The sequence below is a fragment of the Blennius ocellaris genome (assembly GCF_963422515.1).
Source record: "Blennius ocellaris genome assembly, chromosome: 15".
Classification (NCBI taxonomy): domain Eukaryota; kingdom Metazoa; phylum Chordata; class Actinopteri; order Blenniiformes; family Blenniidae; genus Blennius; species Blennius ocellaris.
The window spans coordinates 14,488,187-14,501,972 of record NC_137664.1 but is presented as its reverse complement, the minus strand read 5'-3'; positions in this window follow the sequence as shown (position 1 = coordinate 14,501,972).

Below are 13,786 nucleotides of genomic sequence, written 5' to 3'. Positions count from 1 at the left end.
GTTTAATCTTGGTTAAAACAAAAAAAAAAGGCAGAAGTGTCCAGAAGGTAATCAACAGCCTCATCCAACAGAACAGAGTCCAAACCATGAAACGGGCAACTAGACAATGCTGGAGGCCGGGTACAAAATGAGATGAACTCACACAGACAACAGACGGAGTGGGGTTTAAATACACTGGGAAGGGGGGGGACACAGGTGAAACTCATAATGACACAGATTGGAGCACACAGAGGGAGAAGACAATGGAATAATTGAAACATGAGGGGAGACGCACAGGAGGAGACGCAGAGACCTGACAGCTTCACAGGGAGAGAAAGCGGGACATTTTTTGAGGGTCAGGGGGGTAACTGTTCCCAAAATATTTCTTGTCAAAGCCAGTACCAGAGGGAGTGGTTGACGTCATGAAGGGAAAACTTCTGACTTCCCTGTATGAGCACACGTTCACTAAAAAGTGGAACAAGCAAGTGAGGGGGGATAACAAACTTTCTTCACTTCTGGGGCCTCATGTACAGGCATACACATTTCCATTAGATGTGAATTATGAAGTGAATTTTGCATAATATGGGATCTATAATTTCTGTGAAGGATAGTGTAAAAACAAAGACATGGAGCATAACATTTTTTAGATACAAGCTCATTCTAGTTTCAATACATACAATATACCTTTACAACATCAATCAAAACTATATGAATAGCAGGTGCTACAGATAGTGTATATATAACAACATACATATCAGTTAATGTTAATATTTTGAAATGGCTAAAAATAACAGGAAGTTTGGCATACAACAAACAATTACTACTTGGCATGAGACAAAGCATGAAAAGAACCGTTTCATACTCAAAGAAAACCTTTTCAGTGATGCTGTAGTGGCTGACCGACCTGTGTCTCATATCATGGCAACATTTGTCCATCAACAGAGAAGCGGTAAACTACCTTCTTTGTGAATTTATTTAATTAACAATCGCAAATGTAAGGTAAATGTCAAGTTTCTCTGATTACCCAACAAAAACAAAGAAGGAAAACTAATTAACTCCAAACCAGAAGGTTACATTTTCCACCGAAGTGGCCTGAAGGAGAAATCGAGACTCCAGAATACTGATTCCCACGGGTCCACTGGAGACTGTCACCTACTGATTAGTTCTTGTGCCTCCATCCTCTGTACCACACCACAGCCTCCCTACTGTGAATAATTGAGGTTTGCGGGCACTCTTCCCCCCTTTATTTCCTGTGCAGGATCACGTGGGAGGCAACCTCTGAAGACTTGCCTCGGTGCACGTCATGAGAGATATCACTTGCTGAGATCAGAGGTGTTGTAAGCTGTCTTGAAGAAACCAACTTCCTCAGCCACAGTGACGATCATACTGCAGCGATTGTCAACGTTTGCTCATCAAATTTCGCCAAGGTTTAAAAAAAAAACAAAAAACACAAATAAGATTAAAATAAATCATGCCTCTCCCTGTGTCAGGGATAGGAGGGAGTTTGCGGATGGAACAAAGCGCAGACTCAAGGAGTTCCATAAAAAACAGGTTTATTGCAATCTAGGGAACAGGAGGAAATGCAGGGGAGACAAGTTGACAAGACATGTTGACCAGACGAACCGGCAAAGACAACTGAGGGGGAGAGTTTTAAATACACAGGTAAGGGAAGCACACAGGTAGAACTCAACGCAGGGAGCACACAAAGGGAGAAGATCAGTGGTTGATTGGAAACATGAGGTGAGACACACGGGCAGGCACAGAGACCTGAGGCCACGTTTACATGTACCCAGTATTTTTTTTTTTTTAAGGAATATTTCCCTCTCTGTTTAAAAAACCCCCCCAAAAAAACAAAGGAAGCACACATTAAGGCAGAAATGTTCACTGTTCACCAGTGGTATCAGAATAATCCCACAAATAATAATAAAAAAAATTATTGATGAAAACTACTTAAAAGACAAACTGATGGCCCTTAACAACAAGTAGTAAGTAAGGACAAGTCCAACGTACCTGGGAAACTAACCTCAGGCACAGTGCCAAAATATCTACCCACTGTGGTCTGAGGGATCTGTGGTTATAATAATATAACCATAACAATTACTAAATGTTATGACTGTTTGTGTTTGCCCTGTGATGGGTTGTTGACCTGTCTATGGTGAACCTCATGGTTAACTAGGATTGGCTCCAGTGCCCTGTGAACATAAGTTGGATAAAGTGGAGAAGAAGATCAGGGATAGTGAGATCATTAGCAGCAATATACCCAGAATAACATTTTAATACATTTTTGTATTAAATGCTTGCACCGATGCTTGGGTCCAGTGATGGATGCAGGTACTGAAGGAGGTTGCAACCAACCTCTGAACTGTGATTTACCCTGAACCCTCAGCAAGTAGAACTATCAAACAACAGGGGAGTGTTTGAACCCTCAATTTGAAATTTACCCTCCTTTTCTGTGTCACAGTCTGCAGCAAAATGTAGTACATCCAGCTGTGTTTGTGTATTTCCAGGTCTCGCCTGCATTGTGTGTGCTCACTGGCAAGATATGCGACTCGACTCTCACTTTCTTCCAGGAAGGCCACTATCCACAAACAACTTGTTACGCTTCTGTACCAACAATCGCCATAGGCACAAGGGGTTGACTTGTTTGTCCATTCAAACATACTGTACATCAATACTCGTGCTTATCCAACCAATACTTGTTAACGTACAATATTTCTGCAATGTCTTGCTGGAATTTCTCCTTGGAACAAATTACTCTGACTTCGATGAACTCAACAAATGCTGAGTGGCCAAAGGTTATCGTGATCTCCTGAAGGCTTTTCAATACAGTGATGGATGCAGTAGTTCTGAATGAATTCAGAAAGCTGGAAAATATGTTCACTCTCACTCAAGAATGAACTATCCACATTTTGCTATTCAAAGGTTATGTCCTATTCAACACATTGCCAATGCAACATGTCAAAGTATGAGCTTAATGGTTTTCATACTACTTCTGTTTTATATATGTGCCTTTTTGATTTACAATAATGCCACGAAAAGGTTGCATTGTTTTTTTGGAAACATCTCTTAGTCACGGAGAGTGTTTCACAAAAAGAACCAAAACATGGGAATAATTTGTCGAGTATGCAACACAGCACAGTGAGAAGGTTGTGGGTTCAAATCCAGCTTAGGGTCTTTCTGTGTGGCGTTTGCATGTTCTCCCCGTGTGTGCGTGGGTTTCCTCCGGGTACTCCAGTTTCCCCCACAGTCCAAAAAACATGCACTCCCACTGAGTGCTATACTATGTGTACCAATGGGTCAATTCGGTGAAGAAATTTGCCCAAGGGGATTAATAAAGTATGATTATTATTATTTACACATTTCAAGTGAAAACGTTTTTTTTTTGGCATTTTCATTTCAGAAATATGTCACGTTCACAGAGCAAAATTTTGACAACAATGTCCATTTACATGGAAATGACTGAAAACAATGTAGTTTTTATATAGAGCCACTAGTGTGTGCTGTTTGTTTTTATTATAAAAACTTACACACATGCACGCATAGAACTAAACATTAACAGTGGTACATGGACATTTTTGTGGGGAGATGACGAAGTTGGATTGCCATTATGGATGATTCTCAACTATAAAACTACTAAGTCACAGAAAAATATGGATTGGGCATCATGCCACTCTGGAGGGTGCCATAGTTGTTATTGTCTATCGACCTTGAGCCTGTGCAGAAGAGGTATTTACAATGGCCATCGTGCACATGGGCAGTAGCTAAATTCTTTCAATTTCCCCCCGTTGACATGGAGCGGGAGTCAGGAGTGTTTTCGAAAAGTTCCACATTAGGCATCATTTTCTGCACGTTGCATTTTCAGTCGTTTTGAGTACAGGTGTCATGTAAATGGACGCCCAAATCATAATGAAGGTTTTATGTTTTCACGTGTCAATGGGGCGAGTTAGCAGATATCACTGGCAACAGCAACTGAGATACAGACTTGCACTGTGGTTGACACGTCCTTCACTGGCAGGTTTCACTTGACTCTGACTCGAACAGTTTTTCTTTTATGACTTTGTTGAATACATTTTCCCTCTGAGAGCAGTATTTTAGTAAATGCATCCCTCCCCGCTGACTATATCCTGTGGAACGGTCTCAGTCGGTGAGCTATTATACTACCAGAGCTACATTGTTAAATGATACAAGGTATTCTTCCTACACACTTACTAAACAGGTTTATGTGACACTTAATATAGTACACTGCTTTATCTTTAGCAGAATGTAATTGGACTGGAAGGTTGTGTTAGGAAATGGGTTCATATGAGAGCTCAGTTAAAAGCCTTTTTCAGCAAATGCACCCTGAGCATCTCACTTTTTATCAGCTCTATACACCTTGCTTTATATAATTATTTATTTTTTCACAATAAAGCAATCCTGTGTTTGAAATGTTACAAGCCAGAGCAGAGACATGTCACTGCAGGCTTTTCTGTGCTGTACAGTGGGACGAGTGGGTAATCAGTTATGGTGACGGGCTCACTAACTGCTTTTATCACTAACAGAGGAAACATAAGAACTATGAACAGCTTTGGTTGGAACAAATGAAGACTTATTTATTTGTCCTTTTTATTCATTTCATTTGCAATGCTGGTGGGGCAAGTCACAGTGGTCTACGATGTCACTGCCTTGTGATGAAAAGAGAAAATCCCTGTGCCACCTACTCACACTTGCTCATTTATAAATGTAACCAGTTTGACACAGACCTTGCTTTCTAAACAGGGCAACATTTATACTGCTGTTAAAGAAAGGACATCAGTAGAAAAGCTCTTGTATTATTTGCCATTACAGCGTGTCACATCTGTGGGATTCACTTTTTTTGACCGTGCCTGAAAATGTGATTGAATTCATGCTTTCTAGTTTACATTTTGATTTTGACATATTACAGCATTTGGTCAACAACTTTTGCAGTCACAGGGAATGTTGAAACATTCAATATCTCTTGAACCTTTTAAATATGTCACCATTAATTAATGCAAATTACAGGAGAGAGTTAAAAAATATGGGGAATTAATAAGCTATCTGTAGGCCCATTTACCTGACAACATTTTCTAGTCAAAATGAAAAACTTTTATTGCATTTTGGTTATTCATTTCGATGACAACGGTGCTTGGAGTCACTAAAAACACTACGTTTTAAAAGTGGCTTTCAATGTGAAACTTTTCAATAATACTGTCTCCTTTGAAACGGGGAAAAACACAACTTTACTGAAATGTTGCGCATTCACACCACAACCATAGTAAATAGTTCTTCTGCACCTGTGCGAAGAGATGGACAATAACAACAATGGCGGCCTCCACAATGGCATGACTCCCAGTCCAAATTTACCTGGTAATGGGGGTTTAATAGTTGAGTCAATCGTAATATTCAACTTTGTCTTCTGTCTATATGAACGTCCATGTACTTGCTGTTGTTGCTGTTTTTAGTATATTGTTCTCTGCACGCATATGTTTGTGGTTTCATTACAAAACCAAATAATGCCAATATCATCTAATAATCACAACAATCATGGACTACAAGCTCCATTTGAGCTACAAACCACTGACATAAGCTGGAGGAAGAGCAGGTCCATAGACCTATTTAACACATATAGAAGTCTATGAGCAGACATCTTCTTCTAATATTCTATGTGCTCTGTCTTCTTCTGCGTATTTGGTGAGTCACAGCACCCCGAAAGGCCTGACATGTCTACTACATGCCCTGAAGCCTCGTGTTGAGCTGTGTTCATAATGACATGTGGAAGGAGTTTTTTTGGAGAGCCCCGGGGAGAAAAAAACATTGTTTTGGCTCTTGTGTATGTGGCCTGAGAATCTTCAGTCTTATGTCCTACAGTGTGTCTGTTTCTCGTGGCTGTTATCATGGTTGTGCTATAAGATGGCACGAGATAATTTTCTGACAATGTCAAAAATGTAGCACAAAATTATGTGAAGATCAAAGCAACACCAACACTGCAACAGAAGAAGAATTTGGAGATTATTTTTATTCCTTCTAAACGCGACTGTCACAAAAGCTCAATTCTTTGTTAGCTTCGTTTATTTCTGTTCTTAAGGCACAGGTAGCATACACGGATGGCATACAAGATAATATAATTGTTGTGTCCTGGAGTGCATTGGAGCAGTTGTCACCCTAAATGAAGTGGAGAGCGACAGTGTGCAGTCAAACTTGCGGTAAAATCCAAATGTATGAACTCCCATCACACAGTGGAGCAGCTAAATAATTTATAAGACTGCTAAAATCACACAGCTTGTCGATATTTATTTGTTTAATATGGCAATTAATTTGTTGATGGTTTTTGCTCCACTGTGTAAGCCATCCAGCATTGATGCCAAAGGATCTCACTGGCAATTAATAACACATCAGGTATGCCTACCACTGCATACAATTTACAAGCTGACGAACGCCATTAAGTGGATCTTTTCTGGATGCCCAAGTCAGCAGAACACTTTATTTCTCTTGGAAATATATCCTCAGAATGATTAGATGTTTATCATTATTGTGTTGAACCATGTTGTCTTAATTTGATTCAGCAACTTTCTTCAGCTATTTCAGGCTAGCAGGATGCTGGAGCCAGCCCCAGCTGACTGTGGGCGAAGGCAGGGAAGACACAAGCACACCACCAATCCATAAATGAAGAAACACACAAAGGAAGACCATAATGCACTCACTTTCACAACTACAGGCCACTTTAATACTTAAAATGTGTGTTTTTCAGACTGTAATTTCAAATTGGAGCAACTGTGAAACACCCTGACATACACAAGCCCAGTGACGCTGGCTTACTTCGTTAAAAGAAGGGATTTTATACTCTAGACCTAGTGTTGAAATCTAGATCACGTAACACAAGACCAAGATGTTAAGGGGCTGAGACCAAGCCTGAGACTAGAACATCCCAAGACCAAGACCAGATCATATCATGACAAGACCAAGACTTATGGGGCCGAGACTAAGCAATTCTATTCTTACCCCTACGCCTACCCCTTAACCCTCCACCTACCTCTTAGCCCTCCGCCTCCAAAATCAGGGCAAAGGCAGTTTCTGCCCTTAGATTTGGGACACCCCTCTCCCTCTGCTCACCCCCACTCCTCTCGCTCCGTCTCACAGTTTTGACGTCATAATACGGCACCGTTATAGCAGCAGAGCTGAACCACGGATGTTTGTTGATTTTCCAGCAGGAGCATCGTGATGCCGTCCCAAATTCAACGTGTTGCAGTAGCTTGGCTGCTTTGTTTCGTTTTCCGCCTTTCCACATCAAGGCGAAGAAATAGGCGGAGACATGGATTACTTCAGTTTTTGCACTGCATTTGGACTTCAAAAATATTTCCTCATTCACCATGCGGAAGCGGATGAGCTTCTTTGTTTGCTCAGGGGTCCCTGTTTTCAAAACACCCAATTTTAAACCGCACCCTAGACACACACATTGCACCACCTCTTCAAAACACAAATACACACATCCACATGCACCCAACACCCCACAGGGTGGAGGGGGGGGTGGGGGCTCCCCCCAGCACCTCCCGCTGTGGTCCCGCCGTGTTCCGGGGCGAGTGCGGCTGGAGTACGGGGGGCACACTAGCTCGGGCGTGGCACCTCCGGGGGGGCTGGGTAGTGGTTCTCCCTCCCTATTCACAGTTGGACTGGTGGAGGACGAGATCCCGTAGTGGCCTGGTGGGGGCCTGGCTGGCGGCCTGGGGAGTGGGGGGCACCCCCCTCCCAACCAAATAAATGTATGTACGTATGTCTGTATATATGTAGATATGTATGTCTGTGTGTGTATGTGTATGCTTGGTGTGTGTATCTGTGTGGGTGTGTATGTATATCTGTGTGTGTGTATACGTATGCTCGGGTGTGAGTGTGTGGGTGGGCTGGGATTAGGTGATGGGGTGGGGTGGGGGGGGGGTGGCTGTCCTCCGGCCAGGCCTGGCTGGGCCTTCGCTCTTCCTGGTCTGGGGGGGGGGCTGGTCTGGGGCTCGGCGGCTGGGGCCTTCTCTGTCCCGCCGGGGGTTGGGGGGGGTGGTGGGGGGATGGCCCCCGGGGGTGCGGTGGGCTCCGCTGTCGGGGCCGGGGGGGCTCCCTGCCCGCGTGGCCTGGGGGCGCTGCGCTGGCCGGTCCCGGCTTGGTGGCTCGGTCGGGGCCCGAGGCTCTGCGCCCTTTATCCTTCTCCTGTGGGCCCCTCTGGCCTGGGGGGGGGGTCCTCTCTGCGCGCTCCATCTGGTGCCTTCCGGGTTGGGGCGTGGCTCTCCGGGGGGGTTTGTCGGGGCCTCCCTGGATCCGGTGGGTCGCTGGGTGCCAGAGTGGCGGCGTCCGGCCCTGGTGGCCTTGGGCCCCGGGGTGGTGCTGCGGCCCCCCCACAACAGTTCCATTCACATCCAGATGACAAACCACACACACACGCACACGCACACACACACACACACACACACACACACACACACACACACACACACACACACACACACACACACACACACACACACACACACACACACACACACACACACACACACTTCCACTCCTCATTGACGAGATTGTTCTGTTAATTATCAAAACCAAGTTGTTGTTTGCTTTTGTTGTTGTTGTGTTTGTTTGTTTGTTTGTTTTATTTATTTATTTATTTTTGTTCTTTGTCCTTTTGTTTTTGCTTTTGTTATAATTGTTGTCATTATTTAGGTCTTTTGCTCTGTTGTTGCTCAGGCTGGTCTTAATCTCATGGCAGTTGGAAAATATTTAGATCACTGTGGTTAATGTATTATCAAAAAAAAATTTTTTATGTAACACTAACAAGGGTATTGTATGTATTTTTTATTTTTTGTATTTATTTTGTTTCACCAAGCCTTTCTGTCTCTCCTCTCCTCTATCCTTTCACCCCAACCGGTCCGCAGAATGCCGCCACCTCTGAGTCTGGTTTCTGCAAAGGTTTCTCCTTGTTGAGGGAGTTTTTCCTTTCCACAGTCGCAAACACACCTGCTTGCTCATGTGGATATGTTGGGCTTTTCTATTTTCTCTATAACAGCAAATTGGAATGACTGTAAAGTATTTAAAAATAATAAAAAAAAAACAAACAAAAAAAACACCCATATTAGAAAACTTTGGAACTATACAGTGTAATAATAAAACGTTATAAACACAGTCTCTACGAAACAAAGAGATTCAGATTATTTACTGTTACAGCTGAATAGAGCTACAATAATTATCAATGCAATTGCTGGTTTGTCAACATTTTTTCCCCAAACCATACGCTATGATGTATGTGTGAGCATGTACAATTTTAGACGTTAAAATAGTTTGTCGATTCATTTTTCACCAGTAGTTATGGGCATTTGTGTCCTTGCGTGTTTAGTTAGTTGAAGCATGTTTTATAGGACAGAGTGTTGGAACATAATGAGCACAAACAATTTGGGATTTGTGAGGCCCCATTTAATGCACTTGATATTTTAATTGATCCATTCAAAATTGGCTCTATTATCCATACCCCAATTAACTTTGATGAGAAAAACTTGGAAGGCAGATGTGTTACTTTTTCTACTAACTTTTAGCACGCGTTTGTGTATTACTGGTGGAATCATATGCTACTGTTTTTACATAAAAAGGAAAGCAAATCAACACCGTGTGACTCAGTGCACCACTCTGCATATATTTACAGTACTGTATTTGCATAATTCTCTGCATTATACTTGTTAAATATTTACACACGCATACAATACACACACAAAGGCCTCATGTTTGTATTTGAAGTGCACTACACTATACATTAAAATAAGTGGCTGAAAACACTCATTGCCAGATTGTCAGATTGTTGCATTTAATTGATATCTGATAGAACATTAAGACGAGCAGCTGTGCTACATGTACTGAATGCTTCTTTTCACATCGACACAAGGTAACAAACGGTTAACAAAAAGGTACAATTATTTACTGGTCTATTGAGAAACCTTGAAGTCTGATCAAATATTTATGAACAAGGGAGAGTAGGTTACAATAAATTGTTTATGTGCTGTTTTGTTTTTGTTTGGGGTTTTTTCCACTGTGGTTTATCTGGCAGCAACATCTTGGATTAAAAAGAAAGAAAACTATCATCACGTAGAAAATATTCACAAAGACAAACTACTTGTGAGGTTGTCAAAATACAGCAGCAGTGCAAAGGGACCGGCTTAGTTGTACAAATTAATTGGGCCACACATCAGAACATTATCATGCAAAGTTTTCGCATCAGCTTTTAAAAATCTTCAACGGTCACAAATGGGTAACTTTACTGAGGAGTCTGGCCAGTGTTTAGGATGTTTAGGCCTCTTTCAAATGGCAATGTTTCAAACGAAAACACATTGTTTTTGCATTTTCGTTTCAGAAAAGTTTATGTCACAATGTTTTGAAAACAATGTCTCTTTACAAGGAAATGACACTGGGGAAACAAGGGAGCTAGCATGCCAGAATATGGACTGGGGGTCCACACACTGGAGGCCGCAATTGTTGTTTGATGTCCATCTACTCTTATATGTGCAGAAGACATATTTACTACAGCCATGGTGCACATATAGAAGTAGCAGCATTTCCGAAATATTAATTGTACCCTGTTTCCATGGAGTGGTTCCCAACACTGTCGTCATATAAACGGACCCCTAAAATGCAATGGTAGTTGTCCATTTTCACTTGCACACCTCCCAAACTCAGGTGTTTATTCTGAAAATATTTTTGAAAAGCTTAGTGCAATGAATGAAAGTCCTTCGGTTTACCGTGGGCATCTTGGAAATCTAAATTTCTGAAACAAAATGCATTCTCACTGGTCTTAAAAGGTGTAAGGGTCAACAAGCTTTTAATCATAACAGCAAATCAGTGCAGTTGGAAAAAAAAAAGAATCTTGTGGAAAAATGAAGTATGCTATTGTCAAACATTTACAAGTGTACTTGCTTTCTTTCTTTATGGTAACAACTCTTGCTTTTATCCAACAGACCACACACAGAATGCTTCTGCTTCATAACAAATCAGATCCATCATTTAGAACCATTCTGACATGGCTAAACAATGTGTTGTGCCATTTTTATACTCTGTGATATCAGAGGCTTATACTAATTAGTTTTACACTGATAAACCATAACACTATGACCGCTCACAGGTGAAATTATTTGCACTGATTATCTCTTTGTACTTGCTCTGACTCTCGGGTGGAATTTATCATGCAGCAGGTAGTTGTGTTCCGAGATGGAAAAATAGAGAAAGCTGGGGAATTGATTGAGCTTGACAATTTGTGATGACAAAAGGACTTTGTCAGGGCATTTCCAAAACTACAGGTCTTCTGTGGTGTTACTAGTCTGCACTGATCGGGTTCTATTAAAGGTTTTTCCCTTAAGAAGGGAGAGCAGTGAAGCAGTGAGGTCATCAATGCTCGTGGTTCCAGCTCCAGCTTAAATTATTTAAAATATCTGCTGCCAAACATGTGAGTCATACATCGAAGCACACCTTCACAGGTCCAAAGGAATCCAGTGGAGCAGCAACAGAAATCAGATCGAGACAATATAAGTCAGGTGGTGATAATGTTTTGAATGATTTGTGTGTTTATCTGAGGCGTCTTCATTTGCTAAATACCTTGCTGGGGATGTTGCATCTTCTTTCCCCATTGAACAGATGCCACTTTGTTTACATGTGGCCAAACAGCTGTCCATTCTGGAGTCTTTGCAACAGTTGCTTGTTCAGTTTGTTGTTTGCATAATTTATATTTGCATTTGTCAATAGTTTGAAAGAGATGGCATTTCTGAGTGAACAGCTTTGATAAAAAAAAAGGGAAAGTGGATTTTTTTTTTCTTCCAAAAGCAAGCCAATCAGATCTCCCAAGCTCCATAAGAATCTGTGCGTCATTAGTTTACCTGTGGCAAAGAGATTTGCAAGCAGTTTGAGATTGCTGCCGAGTAGCTCCAACCACTGACTAATGCTGAGGATTTGTATTGTTTGTGTCGATGGAAAGTTGTTTTGCATTTCATTCATTGTCCATAAGATTATTTTGTGTCCTCAACAGAGTGCAATACTTTCAGCAGCATTTCCTCATCTCATAGGAGTGACTGTGGAAAACAGCCATTTTCTCTCTGCTCATCAAAGTCTTACATTTTGTGTGCGAGCATGCCTAAAAGAGTGCAGCAGCTCTCTTTTCAAACCTTCAAAGGCTTACCGTATGCAACAGTATAAGACATGAGTCAGAGGAGGAGAATGAAAGCACATAAAAGCTGTTCTGTGTTTTGTGGCCCTATTTTTGATTTTCGATTTTCAATTGTCATACAACATAACTGTTCATCAGACATCAAAAAAGTGAAGAATACCAGCGTGAATCGGGGGTTTTGTTTTGTACCGAGACCGAGGGGGGGGAAAGGATGGAAAAGTCATTGGAGATTTACGAGGCGGCGTTTGCTGCTCTTTAAAAGGATGCATAAGGGAGTGCGCTTAATGATTTATTACCTGGTGCCACCTTGGAAATCAAAATGGATTTTAGAATCTGCTCAACTCCTAAATCCCGACCTGGAGGAATGTGATTTATGAAAGTGACATCAGGAGCACCCCGTGTGTTCCACTGTGTGTCTTAGCAAGCATGTGTAAAACGGCATCTTGGCCTCATTAAGCACGTTCAAGTTATGTACAGTGCAATGCATTTTCTTTTTTTTCTTTGAGCAAACTGCTGCTTTCTCGAGTGCTATGTGCCTGTCTTATTATGCCGTTTAACTAGGATGGATCACAGATGCACCCTCCGTTTATAGAGGCAGTTAAGCAAACATGTAACCTTGCAAAATGCAATTAAAATGTAGACGGGGTGTGTATAAAGGTTGCGTGTCATAGGTCCTTGTACTGATTTGAATGATTTTTAAGGTTTGAAGAAACGGAAGTCATTTGTTGAGCAGTGTGGGGGAAAAAAGTAAGTACTTGCTAGTCTTTGAGAAAGAGGTGGCAAGACTTAAATCCCTGACACATGAAAGCTTCGCAGACAGTGCAGTCAGGAACAAATATGCCTTTTGTGAGGAATTAAACATTTAATAAGCATGGCGATTTCATTCGAGAGGAGCCGAGTGTCAAAATATTGAGAGCATTTTTCCTGCAAGACCTCCCTCCTTTTGAAGTAAACATCCTCCCTCTGGCGTTCAGACACTCCCTTCAAAACACAATGCAGTCAGGAAATTGTTTCTCACTGAACAGTCAAGTGTTCGCTGAGTCACTTCTATTGATCAAAAAACCCTGTCGACCTCCTGTGGATATTTTGTTCTCTTTCTTTCTTTCTCTCTCTCTCCCTATCATTTGTTGCTTCCCATCAGATTTCTTTTAACCTGAAAGGATCTACATCGTATCGTCCACCCACATAGGTGTTTTCAATTCTTTGCCTCACTGGATTGCTTCATAACTCTGAGTGAACATGTGCAGAATGTGCTTGACTGACACTTTCCTCTCACTCTCTGACACTGTCACAATAAAGTAGTTTACTCCCACTGATACATGTGGTTGAACTCAGAAAACCTCCTACGAAGCTCCACCCACCTCCGACCTGAGAGGGGTCTAATGAGGCAGACTAAGTCAAAACACGTTTCTCTTTTATGGGATATACAGACCGATGTCAGATGTCTCCTTAACTGTCAGGTCCATTACAAAGTTCAGGTGTTCAACCATGAAAAATAAGGTAAGCCTGACAGGCTCTTACGGAGCTAAAATTAGCAACATCATGTCAAAGCTTGGTGTGGTTTAGTTCAGTTGAGAAACAAAACAAGTCATGCAAAAAGAAAGCACACACACACATATGTTCAAAGCAAGT